The sequence below is a fragment of the Bidens hawaiensis genome, unplaced genomic scaffold, assembly GCF_021521415.1.
Source record: "Bidens hawaiensis isolate Kalapana, Puna unplaced genomic scaffold, B.hawaiensis_p1.1 tig00009923_1, whole genome shotgun sequence".
Taxonomy (NCBI): domain Eukaryota; kingdom Viridiplantae; phylum Streptophyta; class Magnoliopsida; order Asterales; family Asteraceae; genus Bidens; species Bidens hawaiensis.
In genome coordinates this window covers 771899-791250 of record NW_027491748.1, presented here as the reverse complement: position 1 = coordinate 791250, position 19352 = coordinate 771899, and the positions used below count along the sequence as shown (strand labels likewise).

Below are 19352 nucleotides of genomic sequence, written 5' to 3'. Positions count from 1 at the left end.
AGATCCGGTATCATCCTGGTAAGGCTAATGTGGTAGCCGATGCGCTCAGCCGAAAACCCTGCCAACTTAACTGTATCTTGCCGCGCACCCAGCTTCACTTCGCGCCGATTCAAAGCAACCTTGAATCGCGTATTCGTGACGCGCAGCGCGCATCCATCAGTAATGGTAACCTTCGCGCCGAATTAGCGTGTGGCGCGGAAGCACTCTTTGTCCCTAATCTGAATGGAATTCTCTGCTATCTCAATCGCATCTGGATCCCTTGTGATGAGAATCTTCGCGCTGATATCCTGAGTGAAGCGCACAAATCTCGATATTCTATTCATCCTGGCGCTGATAAGATGTACAAGGATTTGCGCATAACTTATTGGTGGCCTGGCATGAAAAAGGATATTGCTGTGTTCGTAGCTAAGTGCCTGACTTGTTCTAAAGTTAAAGCTGAACACCAACGCCCATCTGGTTTGCTCGAACAACCAGAAATTCCTACGTGGAAATGGGAAGGTATAGCGATGGACTTTATTACCAAGTTACCTTTGACAGCAAGCAAACATGATAGCATTTGGGTAATAGTGGATCGATTGACTAAATCTGCTCACTTTCTGCCCATTCGTGAAAACTACCGTGTTGAGCATCTCGCGCAGCTTTATGTCAAGGAAATTGTCTGCCGCCATGGTATTCCTTTGAGCATCATATCCGATCGCGATGGCCGTTTTATATCTCGCTTTTGGAAATCTCTCCAATCTGCGCTAGGAACTCGCTTGGACATGAGTACGGCATATCATCCTCAGACTGACGGTCAGTCTGAGCGAACTATTCAAACTCTTGAGGATATGCTCCGATCTTGTGTTCTTGATTTTGGAGGTAATTGGGATTCACACCTGCCTTTGATCGAGTTCTCTTATAATAACAGCTATCATTCCAGTATTGGTATGGCCCCATTTGAAGCACTTTACGGTCGTAAATGCCGCTCCCCGATCTGTTGGAGCGAAGTGGGTGAAACTCAAATCACAGGACCCGAACTTGTTCAAGAGACAACCGATAAAATCGCCAAGATCCGTGATCATTTGCTGACTGCCAGAAGCCGACAGAAGAGTTACGCAGATCGTAGACGGAAGCCTCTCGAATTTCAAGTTGGTGATCTTGTTCTCCTCAAAGTGTCGCCCTGGAAGGGTGTTGTCCGCTTTGGGAAGAAGGGTAAGCTTGCTCCTCGTTATGTTGGTCCATTCAAGATTCTCGCGCGTGTGGGAAAAGTTGCCTACAGACTTGACCTGCCGCTCGCGCTCAGTAATGTGCATCCAACGTTCCATGTATCCAATCTCAAGAAGTGTTTAGCTGACGAGAACCTTCACATTCCACTTGATGAAGTTCAAGTTGATGAATCCATGCATTTCATTGAGAAGCCTGTTGAGATTATGGATCGCGAAGTTAAGCAAACCAAGCGCAGTCGTATCCCTATCGTGAAAGTTCGCTGGGAGTCCAAGCGCGGAGCCGAGTTTACATGGGAAAGGGAAGATCAAATGAAGATCAAGTACCCGCACCTGTTCTCTGCGCAACCTACTTCGAGATAAATTTCGGGACGAAATTTCTTAAAGTAGGGGAGACTGTGACATCTGCCCTGATCCGACCCGACCCAGGTACCCGTTTCTCTGACCCGATCTCTCTTTTATTATTTAATATTTATACTTATATTTTATTTTTAATAATAATATGTATTTTCCTTCCCGCCTTTCGTTTCCTTCCCGCTGTCCCGTCCCTCTCCTTCTCTCTTTCCGCCTTCTTTTCCCTCTTGTCGCCGTCCCGCCCTTAAGCCTTGCTTCCCTCTTTCTTCTAACTCTTTGCTTGTCCTTTGTTCGTTCCCGCCTAAGGATGTCTGCGCAGCTCCACGCGCCAGACCCCTTACAAGGAATCCTGCGTGAAGACCATCTGTTCCTGCGTTACGCGAGACGAACGCTTCCCGCGACGCGCTAAGGATTTGTAGTTCCCTCGACGCGCGAAGAATTATAGTTCTTCCCGCGGCGCGCTAGGAATCTTAGTTCCTCCCGCGGCGCGCTAAGAAATGTGGTTCTTCCCGCAGTGCGCATGGAAATATAGTTCTTTCCGCGACGCGTTAAGGTTGTTTTTGTCTACCTTCGCGTTCGCGCTCTCTTGACCTTCTGTGTTTGCCTTCGCGCCTTAGCCTTCTCGCGCTGTACCCTTTGAGTTTTCTTGTGTTGAATCTAGCCGTTGCTTTTGTGTTGTCTTATCTTTTGAGCTGTTGACCTAATCTGCTTTATGTCTGAATAGTTACTTTCGGCGCAGCATGCGTACCAACCCCCATTGGTTGGTAGAAAAAGTGACTGACATTATCTTTTGAGATCTGCTTTTGCCATGCTTGACCAGTACCTTTATCTGACCCGCCATGCCTGTTACTGTTCCCTGTCAGCTTTATCTTGCCCCCTGCAGCTGCCATATCTTTTGATATCTTTTGCTTTTGGAATCTTTTGCTTTTTGAGATCTTTTCCCCTTTTCTAGGGATTATGTCTCCTAGGGTTCTTCTATAAATAATAATAATATTTCATAACACATCACACACAAAACACTTAATCTCTCCTGTTCTCTTGCTCCTTGCTCTCTCTGCCGTCTTCCTCTCTGCCTCCGTCTTCCTCCTTGTTCTTCCTGCTTTTCCGGTAATATACATTATAATTTACTTATTAATTATGCTAACTTATAATCAAGACTTAAAACCAATCGTTAAAACAATAATCTTATTTATAGGTTAACTTGTGCTTGTTTAAAGTTGGCTCTTGCTTTATCTATCACCGCATCGTTTATCATGTGAGTTATCTCGTACCTAATCCCTTTTTAGTTTTAATGTTTTGGGATGTTCATGTGTTTGTACAGAACTTGAGTCTTAAACTGTTTATGAACTTTAGTCGCGCAGTATCCCATGTGTTGAGGACGTTTACTTGGCTGTTTATTTGTATGTGTGTATCATTAACCGCTTTGTTCGGCCTATTCCGCAGTTCCGTTGGTACCATTAGTTGAACACGGGAGACCTATCGTTTACGGTTTTCTTTGTTTACACTTGCACAGTTGTTTTCTCGTTTTTATGCTCAATTGGGAGCATGGATTGAACTATGATCTATGAACTATCTTAGGCTTGATCACAATCTGATTACACCCTTGTTAAACTCTAGACATACACGTGTTGCGCGCAGATTTACTGTGATTATCTATGATTATCTATTAAACTTGATTTCTCACCAACACGCAAGTGTTTGACGTTTATTTTAACACATGTTCAGGTTTGCAGTAGCTGTTTTGGAGCTTGTGGACACGTAGGACTTTTTCACTTTTGGACCTAGAATTAAAATGTATCAAGACAAGTTAATGTTGTTTGAATGTTATAATTATAATATATTGACTTATGTTCGATTTATGTTCTTTATTTTCCCCGCTGCGCAGTGCGCGATAAAATGTGTATTAATAAATATTGACACCAATAGTGTCGCGAGTAATGAAACAATATGTGGCGCCCCGATGTATAATCCGCCTTTGGTCGGGGTGTTACATGACCTGTAACAAATTTTGACCTAAATGTAGTTAATTTGTATCAAATAATCTATTCACCAACTTTTGACCTATAATATCAAATTTAAGTTCCATAAAAAAACCGAAACAATTTTCATTTGATAAACATGATTTGTTGTTGATTTTTGAAATTCACCAAGTATTTTGAAATATGTAGTAAAATAATATGTTAATATTTATATTTATAAAAATATATAGATATTATATAAATATAGTGTAAAAGAAAAGTGAATAATTATTGATTTATTACATATATTAGGTAAATTAGTTTTGGAGGGAAAAAATTGTGATAATTAATCAAAACATGACAAGTGTCCACATTTATTTTACTTTATTAGAATAGGTAGATATATATATGTATATATAAATATATAGGGTAAGGTTAAAATGAAAACCCACTTGAGTTGTGAAAACCCGCGAAAACCCTATGTAATATCGTTTTTTTTTGTTACATGTAATATATGTTGTAACATTTAATACAAAATATCGAAACATCAAAAAAAAAACAATGTTTTGCTATTTTTTAACATTTTTTTACTAATTTTTATATATGTTTTCAGGAGAGAGAAAAAATTATATTTATATTTACATTTTTTATTCACTTTAATTGTGGACCACAAGATTTAAACATTAATTAAATACATGTGATTGAAAATGAGTTTCTAGAGTTTTCACAACTCAAATGGGTTTTCATTTCTACTTATCCTATATATATATATATATATATATATATATATATATCATATAATTACACTAAAAATCATTGTTTTTTCTCTCTTATGTTTACTTAAATAATACTTTTTTATACCCTTATCATTATCTTTTCTCTTTCCTTAACTCACAACCGCTTTTAGAAAATATTAAAAAAATTATACGGTATGAACAGTGAAACCCCAAATTTAACTTTCACATATAACATTTTCTCTCTTATCTACTCACAACCACTCAAAACCATACCATATAATTTACAAATCTCTCTCACATATTTATAGAGAACGGACTGAGAATGCTCTAAAACCTGGAATATCCGAATTTGAACTCCCTAGATAATATGACAAATGGAAATGCAATCTAACTTTTACTTTCATTGAATGACGATCCTACACTAATGGAAAACTGACTGAATATATTTTAGTAAAGGTAAAAATATATTAATGAAACAAGAACATGACATGAGTACGAAACTAGAGGTGCAGAGAGTCGGGATTTTTTTCTTCAAAACATCCACAAGATTTTATCAAACTGGTTCCAGTTAGAGATGTTCAAAACGGTTTGGGACTAGGAACCGGAACCGGTTCCTAACCGGTTTCTATATTCAAAACCCCATTTTAAACCGGTTCCAGGCTCGAACCGGTTAGGGAACCGAACCGATTCTCCCACCCTCGGACTCCTAACCTATCTAACCGGTTCTTACCGGTTCCTAACCTGGTTCCTGTACTGTAACCGGTTCCAACCGGTTACAGTGTAAAATTTTTTTTTTTTTTTAATTTTTCGTTTGCGATTTGGATTCTAAACTACGATTCGTATTTGTATAGCATGAAAAATAAAAAAAACAATTAACATAAAATTAATTTTATTTACTTTAAGAAGTTCAAAAAAAAAATGTTACATGTTTTAAAATCTTCAAAAACAAACTAACAAAACATTAAACTTATAAATATAAAGTTGTGACATATTATTTCTAGAAAAGCCTTCTTGTTCGTCGTAATTATTGAGCGGCGACTTCTTCCTCGGAATTACTTGTAGAAATGCCTTATTGTTCGTCGTGCACTCGAACATCAAGTGGTGTTTAATCTTCGAGAGTGGTTACGTGTTGAATACGATCGATTGAGTCCAAGTGATCCTTTAAGCAAATGCACATCTCCACCGACTCCGAATTTAGTCTTGTTCTTCTCACCGATATTACCCTGCCACTAAGAGAAAAAGCGGATTCCGAAGCTACTGTAGACGCTTGGACGGTTAGTAAATCACGGGCCATGGTGGCAAGAATCGGAAACTCGGTTTCCTTTACCTTCCACCAAGCCAAAACATCAAAAGTGCCATATTCCTCTTCGGATAAACCGGTAGAGTAATCATTTGCACTATACCTTCCTAGTTCGCTTGAAGGGGTGTTACCCCTTTGTTTTTTAGCCGTTACGTTGCGAACGGTGTTCATAAGGCTAATCATGGGATCTCGTACTCTAGTAGCACTTGAACTTGATGAAGACCCCCCCGGCATAGGCATGTGTATGTTTGACCCATATTTATTTAAATAAAAGTCATACATAAATTTAAAATTCAAGTTAAAATAATTTTTTGCCTCTGTTGAAAAGTTTGGGTCAACTTCATGCATATCTAAGGCTGAAAAAATTTCGTCTATCACACATTCAACCCCCGTAACATTTAACATTGGGTTTAAAGCGGCGGTGCAAGTAAAAACCGGTGGCAATTCAAGAAAGTATTTTTTTAATTTAAACTTCATTGGTAATATGATGTTTGAAAACATTGGACTTTTATTTTCAAATTCTCTAAGATTGTTAACCATTAAAAATAACTCCGAAAGAACCAAGGGACTTGTCGGATAATACGTTCCCGATAGTTTCGTAGTTGATGTTTTAAAAACTTCAAGAAAAGTCGATAAGTCATTGACAATTTCCCATTTCTCATTTGAAAAGGGGATTGCCAAATCATTCTCGGCAAGACTAGAATGAAACATTTGTAAAGTTTCTCTTTGTTTCAAAGCACTTTGAAACATTATGCAAGTGGAATTCCATCGATGAGGTACATCCCAATTAGCTCCCAAAGCTTTTCTTCCCGTATCTTTACAAAATTTTCTATATTCCATTTGTCTTTTTTTACTTTTCTTAAAAACTTCATGTATCATTAGTCTAAAATCGTTTATAACCGATGTAACCGCATCCGAAGTAAGTCCGTCTTGCACGATTAAATTAATGATATGTGCAACACATCTTGAGTGAAAAAATACACCATTGCAAATCAGCGTATATTTTAATTTTAATTTATCAACCGCCGATGTATTATTCGTCGCGTTATCAAATGCCATTGAAAATATTTTATTTTCTAGTTTATAAGTTTTTATAACATAATCTAAAATTTCAAACAAATTATCTCCGTATGTGGATACTCAAAGAGTTCGAAAGCAATGGTGCGTTTCATCATTTCCCACGATGACGGGTCTACCCAATGAGCGGTGACACAAAGATAAGATTCGGGTAGACCATGTGGAGCCGATCAAACATCACTAGTTAAGTTTATTCCCGTATTTATATTTTCAAAATATGCAATTAGTACCTCTTTGGCCTTCTTCCACAATTTTAAACAATAACGTTTAAGAGTATGACGACTTACGTGAGTGTATTGTGGTTGAAGCGTATCTCGAATCATGGCAGTTAAGCGAGGGTTGTCGAAGTGGCTAAACGGCAAAGCTTCTTGAATCACAAACTTCGCCATACGATCTTGAACTCGATCAATTTGGTATGTAAATATTCTGCCTTCACTATCCATTTGCGTTTGTTGCGAATCGACGTTCTTTTTCAACGCCTTGCAATACGGTTTTTCGATGTGTTTCTTCAAATTTGAATTCGAAAGTGGGTTTAAATAAACCCCACAAAACTTGCACCGAGCCTTCAATGAATGGTCACTCAATTCAACCAAATCCCAATTGCACCAAATCTCTTGATTACGATTATGAGGTACAATACGAACGAAACTTGGTTCGGCGTTGGAACCTTGACCAACCGATGATTGTGAGACAGCCATAACAACAAATATGAATATAGAAGAAGAGAAAACAAGAGATTAGAGAACTCAAAACGTTGTAATAGCGTTTTTTTGTATTTTTTTGCGTTCGGGTTTGCGTTTTGAGTGTTGTGATGAACCCATGACACCAAATACCTATTTATACTAGTAGTGGGGTGCTTGGGGGAGCCAAAAAACGGCTATTTTTGACCCCAACGGTCAAAAAACGGCCAAAAAAATGATTTCCAACGGCTATAATCGATCCAACGACTAGAACCGGTTCCTAACCGGTTCCGGATGGTTCGGTTCCAGAACCGGTTCCGGTTCCTACCCGCCCCCACTCAGAAATGCAAGAACCGGTCACGGATCATCGGGTTGAATCAGATAGGGTCCGGTTCCTACAAAAAACGGGTAGGAACCGGTTCGGGTCCGGTTCGGGTCCACCAGTTCGGTTCCAGGAACCGGTTTCGTTGATCAACCCTAGTTCCAGTCAGCAAGTCAATTACCAGGAAGGTATGAAACCGGTTTTAGAAGAGGAAAGTGATCCATTCAGCCCGGATATTTTCGGGTTTGATGGGAACTAGCAATTAATCCGGTGGGCGTATAGAAACAGTTCCTCAATACCTAGTTCCGGTTCAAGGTTATTGCACCAATTGTTTTTCTGACTTTTTCACCTCTTATATGCTCACAAAATGTCGCTTTTCAACAAATATAACCCAAATCTAGCCCAGTTTCTCATGAAATACGAGCCCAAATAAACCCATTGTACAAGGGACTTCATTGATTTCACTTGAGACCTCTTTTATTAGTTTGGAACTTTACTTTCGGAAATCTTAATTGGATTATTTAGGTTGACCTGAACACAAGAGTTCATTTTTCAATTTAAACTGAGAACCAAATCGAATCAAAACCGTTAAAACTTAAAACCATTTTGCATATTCGCTTTTCGATTTTGTAAATCTAAACTTTGTCCAAACCAAATCCAATTACGACTTTGACCAAATCTTATTTCAAACCAAATAACCCACCCAGATAAACCAAAAACCAAACCGGTTAACACCCTACCCAAACCACTTCTGATATAAGCAAATAACTTATATTCAGTTTACCCGACTTCAAACCCATTTAGCCCGAACCTTATCCAGGTTGGGTGGTCTAAACACAACACACAAACCTGATGGAGTAAGTCAAAAGTCATCCATGATAGCAAGGCCAACAACGTACAATAACCCTAGCACAAAGTACAAGCCACAAATGCTGTTTTAGTGTTTGTTTTTCACCTCAGCATGTTAACACAAGTTTTTGCCAGCAGAGCACTTGTTACTAAAGCCAAGTCATAAACAACAAACCAAAATGCCTTAAAACCCGTAAACAATATCCCCGGTTTCTATATAATTAATAAGTTAAGCATATCCACGTCGTTATGTAAAAACTCGACGTTTAGAGACCACGCATAAATGTGCCTGCATCCATGTAAAACATTCTCAGTAGTAAATATTTTATTACAAAATTGGTTTTTCACTGTAACAGATAAGAGGTTATTTTTAGTCATTAATTCATAATGACAATTAGGCCTGCAAACGAACCGACTGAAGCATGTTCGTGTTTGATCGCTTAACTTCAACCGAACAAACGATCAAACACGAAAAATTAAATGCAGTTTTTCTTGTTCGTGTTCATTTGTCAAGAAAATGAGTATCTACGTGTTCACATATGTTCGTTGGGTTAAGTGTGTGTGTATATATATATACACACACACACACATAGATAAATGAACATCAGCAACATAACTAAGCAAACACCAATTAAAAGTAAACATGAGCATACATCTGCTGGTAAAAGTTTATTAACACTAAGTTAAATTGCAATGGGCCTTGAAAATTTAAATGAAAAACAATCTTAAGGAAACGTAATCTACGACCATAAACGAATGTTCACGAACATAATAAACAAACGAACCATCTATTCATGTTCTTAAAAACTAAACAAACAAAAAATGTGTTCATGTCTATTCGTTTATTAAATAAACGAACATAAACAAACTTCCTGTCATACAGTTCACTGTACGTTCGGTTATGACCAATACTCCTAATGAACAATCAAGTGATATTATTACAATCAGAATGTTTAAATTGTTTTGAAAAGACATAAACGAAAGTTAGAATTAGATGAAGTTACTTCTCTACTAGAGATCAGATTGCTAGTATGGATTATAATGAACCAACGAGTCATTATTTGGATTATTAAAATCAAATTTCCCTTAATTATTCATAAAACTAGCCATTAAATTTTGACCTGATACCCAGCCCACCTTCAGCAAAATGATATGTTCACATATGAAGAGTTTGAAGTGACTAAGAACTATAAGTCCTTACCAAAATCAGAAGAGCTCTATACTGCCATTTTCATTTGTATTTTCTGGTGCGGATTGTAACCCGTGAGTTCAAAATCATCCGCCACAAAACCATCTATATCCTTCTTTTCAGGATTGATCTTCAAAGTCTGCAGTCAAAGATGAAAACCAAGTCAAAAGTGATAATTTCAAGACCATATGTCATATGTGGCAAAATTTGCCTTAGTTTTACTAGTAGTCTATTACTATTACTAGTATTTGTAGTATTTGTTTTACTTGGCCACAATATATGCTAGTCACAATCTTATACCATATGTGGGCCATGCGGACTTTTCCACTTTCAATCATTGTTCTTTTAGCAACTTTTTTAATTGACCCATTTTAGACAAAATGCCTAGGGGTGATCGTGTCCCGGACTCTCAGATCCAACCCAAACATGACATGCTATCCGCGGGTTGTCCCGAAACTTTTTTATTTATTATTATTTTTCACAAACTAATACTTTAAATTAACATTTTTTACAAATAATACTAAATATGTTCGACCCAAAACTGATGCGAACCTATACCAAACCCAAACCGATTTCATGTTGTGTTTTCGTTTCATGTCAGAAATTCGCACACCTACAAATACACAAGTAAAATGACCAGCACTATGCAATATAACATAACACATTATACTCACAGGAAAAGGTTTAGGAAGCTTCTGAAGCTGCTCCTGCAAAGGCCGCACATGATTGCTATACACATGAGCATCACCAATAACATGGATAAAATCACCAGGAACAAGATCTGTATATATATTTAAAAATTATCTCTAATCATTAGTTACTTATCAAAAACAGTAAACTAGTAACAGATTTAAAAAAAAGCATACCACAAACATGGGCAATCATGCATGTGAGTAAGGCGTATGATGCTATGTTAAATGGGACACCGAGACCCATATCTGCAGATCGTTGATACATTTGACAAGATAGCTCGCCTTGGTTTACATAAAACTGCATAGAATAGCAATAAGTTAAGACTTAAGGGTGCATGGAATCCCATGTTCCAGAATTATTAATTAATGTAGCAAGTAGTAACTAATCGTATAGAACTTAATATTATAGTTATACGATCAATTAACCTAAATAATTTTATAATGGTTTCGGGATTGGTGTGCGTGAAACCGAAAAAACCAAACCCAAACAAAAACTGACAGTTTGCTTTATGTTTACGTAAAACCGATAGTTCGGTTTCAGTTTTGCATGTAACTAAAACTGAAAGAACCAAAAGAAATTTATGGATTTTCATTTATACTTGTAATTGTAAATTTTAAGTAATTTATATAGAATTTAAAAAATAATGTTACCCCCCCCCCTTTGAAACGATCATTTAACTATTAACCATCTAAAAGATTTAGGCCCAAATGCATTATTATTGGGCCAGTCTTATTTGACCCCAAAATTTCAATCCCAGAATGGTAAAACCAAAACAACCAAGAACCAAACTGAAAACCAAAAAACAAAACCAAACGGTTTTCAAAAACCCAAAAACTGAAATGGTTTAGTTTGGTTTGGGTTCAAAACCATTATTATTAACCATCTAAAAGATTTAGGCCCAAATGCATTATTATTGGGCCAGTCTTATTTGACCCCAAAATTTCAATCCCAGAATGGTAAAACCAAAACCACCAAGAACCAAACTGAAAACCAAAAAACAAAACCAAACGGTTTTCAAAAACCCAAAAACTGAAATGGTTTAGTTTGGTTTGGGTTCAAAACCAACCAACCCATGCACATCGCTAATGAAAAGAATAGAATGAAAAAATCTGATGTGGTGTTGATATGGAGGGAGTTGCAGGCACTAACAGACATAAAAATATTAACAAATGATTAATATGCAATAAACCTGTGCAAACATGTGACAAGGTGGAAGAGCCATTTGTTAAAGATCAGAAGGATTCCATGCTGAAAGAATGATCCGACGGTCATTCGGAGTATTTTTAATCTTGTTAATAGCATCCAACAATTGGTCAAACCCTTGACCAGTGTAAGCATGCATGTCAGTATACCTGTAAGTGTTAAGGTGTTTTTTATTTTAATAAAAACTCTGTTAATTATTAACTTAATATTCCAACCTTGCACCAAAGTGTCTCCACTGAAACCCGTATACGGGTCCCAGATCACCTTCTTCTCTATCCACCAGCCCGATACTGAAGAGCAACACAACATATAATTAATGTAACCCAAAAAAAAGCAGCGGATGAAAAGTCAATTAGTCAAACAGCTGATTCTAAGGGTGTGGAATTGCCTGTCAAGATAGTCTCGGGATGCGTTACCGTCCCAGATATGAATGCCCTTATCTTGTAAAACCTGATAATAATATAAAAGAATTAACAAAACACAAAAACTAAAAAATAATAATAACAAAAAAAAAGACAATTTGGATTTAATAGAAAAACAAATCTGAATTCCATTAATCCTTCAAAAACACTCATTTACTCTTCAGCCCTACAAACTTCTTTACAAATTCTTACATTTCTACATTATCAACACTTTTTACCTTTTACTTTTGAAAAAATTATCAAATTATTTTTTATACCTGACGAAATTATTTTATTAATTTCAATTAGCGTATTATGATAAACAAATACTTTGTAAACAAAAAAATATATATGAATTAAAATGTTGCAAATAAGAAATGAAAATGGTGTAAAACTATGTAAATTAATGTTTTCAAAAGTGAAACATTACATATTTTGTTATTTTACCCAGCTACTACATTTAAAATGATTTAAAATTAGAATAAACGTGATGTACAAGTCGTCAAAGCACATGGTGTTTATTGAAAAACAAATTACCTTGGCACTTGTTGATCCACTGATGAACCACAAAAGTTCTTCCACAACTCCACGCCAAAACACTTTCTGCACAAAGATATATGTCAGCGAAAAAAGTAAAATGAAGTTATGTATTTTTGGACTGTGAATCTTTTAAGTAATAAGTAGAAATATGATGAGAGATGTGTGCATGCCTTGGTGGTAAGCAGAGGAAAAGACTTTCTTAAATTGAACCGCATCTGTTCAAAACAATTAAATGCATCACAAACAAAAGTTAAATCATCCTTTCATAGATATAAGTTCATTTAACCTAGGACTAGCAAACCAGGCAGGTCAGGCGGGTTCGGGTCAGAGTCAATACAGGTTCGGAGTAAAACAAGTTCGGGTCAAAACAGGCCGCATAACAAATTATCAATTTTGTTCAGGTTGAAATGGGCTGTGGCCAAAATGGAGTCTGGTTGAAATGAGTCGTTCAGAAAAAAACTACCAAAATGGGTTAGAGGCGATTTTTTTTGGTGGATAGTGGTGATCGGGGAGGTGTAGGGGTGTAAACGAGCCCAACAGGCTCGTGAACTACTCGATGTCAGCTTGTTAAAAGCTTGAATTGAGCTGAGCTGAGCTGAGCTTGAGCCTTAATATAAGCTTGTTTAATAAACAAGCCCGAGACCAAACTTCACTTATTGAGCTTGAGCTGGCTAGCGAGCCTACACAAGCGTACTATTTGTATAATTTTTATTTAATGAATTAATGTACTATATATAAATTTATATAATAATATTTATTATAAAATTATGATAAATATAAATAAATAACATATACTATGTTATATACAAAAATTACAATTAAAAAACATATCAATCAATCAATCAATCAATCATACCCAGTAAAATCCCACCGACAGCAAAGCTATAAGTAGGGTCTGGGGAGGGTGGGATGTAGGCACACCGTACCTCTATCCAAAGGAATAAAGAGGTGGCTTCCAGAGAGACCCTCGGCTCTAAGTACATGTGTATGAAGCAAAATAAAGGAAATCAAAGTTTAACAGTTATATAAAAACTACTACTAATTATAATAATATTAATAATAAGATCACAGTTTAACAGCTATATAAAAGCTAATAATAATTATAATAATAATAATAATATATGTAAGGGAAATACCATTATGGTATGTGACCTAAATAAGTTAAGTCTAAGCCCTAAGGTATTCAATTCTCTCTAAAAATCCTTAACTTTAATTCTACTTCTCCACGAATTCCTATCCTCAACCATGTCCTCGGAGAGGTTTAGGTCTATCAAATCATGCCTAATCCTCTCATCCCAAGTCAATTTCGGTCGTCCTCTACCCCTCCTCCCCTCTATAGTAATGTAATTAAAAAACATACACGATTATAATTAAAAATGTAATTAATTAGAATAATATAAACGTGGAAAAAAAAACCTCAAAACGAGCTAAGCTTGAGCCTAACCAACATCGAGCCAAGTTGAGCACGAGCTCGGTTTGGCTCAGCTTGTTTACACCCGTATAAAGGTGGTTGTGGCGGGCCCGTGGGTGGTGCTAACCCATTTGGACCTTGTTAAGTTAATAAGCATTATAATAATTGCCTGTTTTGAAAGTTGAGATGACCCATATTGACCCATATACTATTTACGTTTGCCCATTAGAAAAAAAACAAAACACCATTAGAAAAATCAAAACTGAAAGTACCTGAAAACCAAATTTTGACAAAGTACCAGTACCCGTGCGGTCACCCTTTAAAGCACCATTAGAAATTATATCCTCCACCAGCTTCAAATAAAGGTACTCCTGATGATTTTCAAAAATCTTTTTGGGCAAGAAAGAGTACATCTTTGAATCAGACAAGGAGCCATTTGTTCAAACAGATTCTTCAACGACAGAGTTCTTCACACGAACATATGTGGTAAAACAATGGCGGATTCCATTCTCCACTAGCGGGAATGAGGAGTACCATGGTTGGAATTGTGAAGCATCGACAGGCGGGATGAAAGTGTCACAATCAATGTCGGTTTCAATTTCAGTAATATGGATAGCATCGCATCCGGGACCATTAAGGGACTCTCTGCAATGAAGCCAGTAGTCAATCACAGATATGATACCGAAAAATAGGGGTCGGCTTCGGGCTCAAACCAAACCGAAAATTCGATTTTTGAGTTTTTGTAAACCGTGCAGTTTAAGTTTTGTCAGTTTTCAGTTTCAGTTTCACCATTTGGGCTTAAAATTTTGGGTCGCCAAAAAATTGGCCCAAATTAATGAACTGGGGCTTAAACTTTGGACATAAATGATAAATCCTTTTGTTAGTTAATTATTATACGTGCGTGCCAAAATATGTGGGTTACATTACTTGTTAACTTATTATAAACTACTTAGCATTCAAAATTGAAAATGAAAATCCAAAAATTCGGTAGTCAAGCACAAACACGATACTAGGGGTGTAAACGAGCCAAGCTGCTTGTGAGCCATTTGAGATACGCTCACTAAAAGCTCAAATCGAGACGAGCTTAAAAGAGCTCGACCACGAACTTGATCATAAAAATAAGCTTGCTTAATACCGGAACCCAAGCTTCACTTATCAAGCTGGCTCGCGAACCTAAACGAGCGTCTATTGAGCTTAAGGCTCAAGCTGGCTCGCGACCCTAAATGAGCATTCTTATTAATCTATTCTATACAAAATTTTGATCAAAATAACTAAATAGTATACGCTGTGATATATAAAAACTATAATAAAAAATATATAAAAATAATTATGAACTAACTAATAATAAAAACTACTCATAACTCACGAGCTAAGCTTGAGCTTTAAAAACAGAGCATGAGCAGTGTAGATTAAATGAGTCGGGCTCGGGCTCAGATCGGCTTGTTTACACCCCTACACGATACTGAAAAACCTTAACATAAACATACAACATTGTTTGCACAAACCTTAGGATCTCGCCACCACCAATAACAAACACCCTCTCAATGGACAGACAATACGGAGACGAAGCCAACAGTTCCAAAGCAGAATCCATGCTCCCACACATCAAAACATTCTCAGCAGTTGCAATGTCAAAGCTTCCTGAACGAGTCAAAACAACACTTAGTCGACCGGGTAGTGGTCGATGCTCTAGAGGTATGCTTTCCCATGTTTTCCTTCCCATTATTACTGCATTCTTCTTTGCTGAATCTGATGTGGTCATAGTCACATCTTTGAAGAACTTGAGGTCAGAAGGCAGCTTCCATGGAAGTTTCCCGTCTTTACCGATACCCATTGCACGCGTGGCAGCAACGACGACTTGATAAGTGCGTTGAGGATCCGGAGGCATGATGGTTGTGCCATTGCATGAGCCCAAAAGAGTTTCACTCGCCATGAGTAGATTATAAGCCTGTGAAAAACTTACAATAATCATGACAGATTTTAGAACGATACACGACACTTACTAAGAATTTTAAAAGAAACTTAATCAGGGTTAACTTCATTATTAACAGAAAGATACTTATCAGAACAGCAAAAGTACAATCCTTATTTTACAAAGTTTAAAATACTTCATTTCCAGCATATCACTGACATGAACATACATATCCTAAATCTATCATAAACTTTGTAAATCCTCTAATTATGAAACACAAACAGATATCAGCAAAATAGTAACCTCAAGTTTCCATGTACCTGCATACAAATCCCTCAATGCAACATTTTGTAAATCCAAACTAGTAAAAACTACTACAATGAATTTATTTGTAAAGAATTAAGGATGAAGGTAAGGTGAGTAAATAGATGACTTCCAACTTTAAAAGTCCCTATAAAAAATTGTTCAAAATAGTGTCATACTCATATAACATCAATTCAACAGATACTGATGAATAAAACAGGTGATATGTATATAAAACAGTTAGTCGTATTCATGTTTCTAACATGTTAAACACGATAAGACCCGAACTGACAGCTTAAACCCTAAAGAAAGCACAAGTGGTAAAAGAAGTAATAAAATATACCAAACTAGAATATTAAATTAAGACAACCAACACGCATTATCATCATCATCATCCAAATAAAAGTCTACTCCAAATTAGACGCAATAACAACTACTAATCAATCATCATCCAAAATAACCTAATCTTAATCCTTATCAACAACATTATAATAATAATAATAACAATGCTTCAAAACTCCACTACTAATCGTTACACCGATTCTCCGTATTTTTCCTAATAATCAGTGCAATTATCAACAACAATATAATAATAAAATAATCAGAGTTAAAATAACGTACAGCGATTCTCAGTGAAATGAGTCAACAAAGCAAAATAAAGGTAAAAAATCAGCGCATTTTGTAAGGAGGAGAGTTGAAATGAAGAAATTGAAGGAAAGAAGAAGGTTACCGATGGACGAGCGAAGCGTGAAACGTACGGAATAATAATAATAATAATAGATGAAAATTGGGGAGGAGAGTTTGTGAGTGAGTTTGGTCAGAGATGTTCAAAAAGGTTTGGGATTAGGAACCGGAACCGGTTTCTAATCGGATTCTATATTCAAAACCCCCTTTTAAGCCGGTTTCAGGCTCGAACCGGTTAGGAAACCGAACCGGTTCTCCTACTCTCGGACCCCTAACCTATCTAACCGGTTCTTACCGGTTCCTACACTGTAACCGGTTCCAACCGGTTACAGTGTAAAAAATTTTTTTTTTTTTTTCGTTTTTCGTTTGCGATTTGGATTCTAAACTACAATTCGTATTTGTATAGCATGAAAAATAAACAAAACAATTAACATAAAATTCATTTTATTTACTTTAAGAAGTTCAAAAAAATAAGGTTACATGTTTTAAAATCTTCAAAAACAAACTAACAAAACATTAAACTTATAAATATAAAGTTGTGACATATTATTTCTAGAAAAGCCTTCTTGTTCGTCGTAATTATTGAGCGGCGACTTCTTCCTCGGAATTACTTGTATAAATGCCTTCTTGTTCGTCGTGCACTCGAACATCAAGTGGTGTTTCATCTTCGAGAGTGGTTACGTGTTGAATACGATCGATTGAGTCCAAGTGATCCTTTAAGCAAATGCACATCTCCACCGACTCCGAATTTAGTCTTGTTCTTCTCACCGATATTACCCTGCCACTAAGAGAAAAAGCGGATTCCGAAGCTACCGTAGAAGCTTGGACGGTTAGTAAATCACGGGCCATGGTGGCAAGAATCGGAAACTCGGTTTCCTTTACCTTCCACCAAGCCAAAACATCAAAAGTGCCATATTCCTCTTCGGATAAACCGGTAGAGTAATCATTTGCACTATACCTTCCTAGTTCGCTTGAAGGGGTGTTACCCATTTGTTTTTTAGCCGTTACGTTGCGAACGGTGTTCATAAGGCTAATCATGGGATCTCGTACTCTAGTAGCACTAGAACTTGATGAAGACCCCCCCCGGCATAGGCATGTGTATGTTTGACCCATATTTATTTAAATAAAAGTCATACATAAATTTAAAATTCAAGTTAAAATAATTTTTTTCCTCTGTTGAAAAGTTTAGGTCAATTTCATGCATATCTAAGGCTGAAAAAATTTCGTCTATCACACATTCAACCCCCGTAACATTTAACATTGGGTTTAAAGCGGCGGCGCAAGTAAAAACCGGTGAAAATTCAAGAAAGTATTTTTTTAATTTAAACTTCATTGGTAATATGATGTTTGAAAACATTGGACTTTTATTTTCAAATTCTTTAAGATTGTTAACCATTAAAAATAACTCCGAAAGAACCAAGGGACTTGTCGGATAATACGTTCCCGATAGTTTCGTAGTTGATGTTTTAAAAACTTCAAGAAAAGTCGATAAGTCATTGATAATTTCCCATTTCTCATTTGAAAAGGGGATTGCCAAATCATTCTCGGCAAGACTAGAATGAAACATTTGTAAAGTTTCTCTTTGTTCCAAAGCACTTTGAAACATTGTGCAAGTGGAATTCCATCGATGAGGTACATCCCAATTAGCTCCCAAAGCTTTTATTCCAGTATCTTTACAAAATTTTCTATAATCCATTTGTCTTTTTTTACTTTTCTTAAAAACTTCATGTAGCATTAGTCTAAAATCGTTTATAACCGATATAACCTCATCCGAAGCAAGTCCGTCTTGCACGATTAAATTAATGATATGTGCAACACACCTTGAGTGAAAAAATACACCATTGCAAATCGGCGTATATTTTAATTTTAATTTATCAACCGCCGATGTATTATTCGACGCGTTATCAAATGCCATTGAAAATATTTTATTTTCTAGTTTATAAGTTTTTATAACATAATCTAAAATTTCAAACAAATTATCTCCCGTATGTGGATACTCAAACAGTTCGAAAGCAATGGTGCGTTTCATCATTTCCCACGATGACGGGTCTACCCAATGAGCGGTGACACAAAGATAAGATTCGGGTAGACCATGTGGAGCCGACCAAACATCACTAGTTAAGTTTATTCCCGTATTTATATTTTCAAAATATGCAATTAGTACCTCTTTGGCCTTCTTCCACAATTTTAAACAATAACGTTTAAGAGTATGACGACTTACGTGAGAGTATTGTGGTTGAAGCGTATCTCGAATCATGGCGGTTAAGCGAGGGTTGTCGAAGTGGCTAAACGGCAAAGCTTCTTGAATCACAAACTTCGCCATACGATCTTGAACTCGATCAATTTGGTATGTAAATATACCGCCTTCACTATCCATTTGCGTTTGTTGCGAATCGACGTTCTTTTTCAACGCCTTGCAATACGGTTTTTCGATGTGTTTCTTCAAATTTGAATTCGAAAGTGGGTTTAAATATACCCCACAAAACTTGCACCGAGCCTTCAATGAATGGTCACTCAATTCAACCAAATCCCAATTG

At 36.5% G+C, this 19352-nt stretch overlaps 1 pseudogene across 1 annotated transcript; it reads right to left on the bottom strand.

Moving 5' to 3' along the window:
- Positions 1–8507: 8507 nt before the first annotated feature.
- LOC143533843 (bifunctional dihydrofolate reductase-thymidylate synthase 1-like) lies at positions 8508–16891 on the bottom strand (annotated as a pseudogene). The gene is made up of 12 exons (XR_013135430.1): positions 16862–16891; positions 15422–15874; positions 14189–14561; positions 12676–12720; positions 12503–12568; positions 11953–12014; positions 11780–11854; positions 11551–11713; positions 10535–10658; positions 10343–10449; positions 9681–9807; positions 8508–8768 (listed from the first exon to the last, which is right to left on the bottom strand). The product of XR_013135430.1 is annotated as a bifunctional dihydrofolate reductase-thymidylate synthase 1-like (transcript).
- Between the last annotated feature and the right edge of the window lie 2461 nt (positions 16892–19352).